The sequence below is a fragment of the Penaeus monodon genome, chromosome 22 (assembly GCF_015228065.2).
Source record: "Penaeus monodon isolate SGIC_2016 chromosome 22, NSTDA_Pmon_1, whole genome shotgun sequence".
In the NCBI taxonomy this organism is placed as follows: domain Eukaryota; kingdom Metazoa; phylum Arthropoda; class Malacostraca; order Decapoda; family Penaeidae; genus Penaeus; species Penaeus monodon.
In genome coordinates this window covers 11,031,051-11,031,483 of record NC_051407.1, presented here as the reverse complement: position 1 = coordinate 11,031,483, position 433 = coordinate 11,031,051, and the positions used below count along the sequence as shown (strand labels likewise).

The window sequence follows — 433 nt, the reverse complement described above, 5'->3', positions numbered from 1 at the left end:
TTCTTTACAAACTAAACCACAGATGAATATTTTGCTGTTCCAAGTACCAGTGCCAGATCATTGGTGACACGAACCAGGGCTGGAAAACACATCTTATTCACATGAAGCTTGGTTAAATCTTACGATACCAAGGTAAGTACGGTACCATTCAGTATCATTTCCTATAGCGTGACCATTTTGTTGTTTTATATCAGAATCCACTTTCGCTGTGTTATATACTTTTTTTCCCCATTTTAGTTGAACGAGGGTATTAGGAAAAAATTATGTTTGTTTGAAATTAAAGTAATTTCGTTCCACAGAGATATAAATACGGGCAAACTGTCGGAGTGTCGTCAATACAGAGTGGAGTGGACGACGGAACAGGGGAACCGATCGTTTATTGTTCACGACACACGCGGTACCAGTTGCATGTTTGGGTTAGATATAATATACT

The 433-nt window shown here is 38.6% G+C and overlaps 1 protein-coding gene across 1 annotated transcript in view; it reads left to right on the top strand.

Moving 5' to 3' along the window:
• The window catches only part of LOC119587332 (organic cation transporter 1-like), a 23,263-nt gene that overhangs the window by 6,260 nt on the left and 16,570 nt on the right, over window positions 1-433 (top strand). The window lies entirely within an intron of this gene.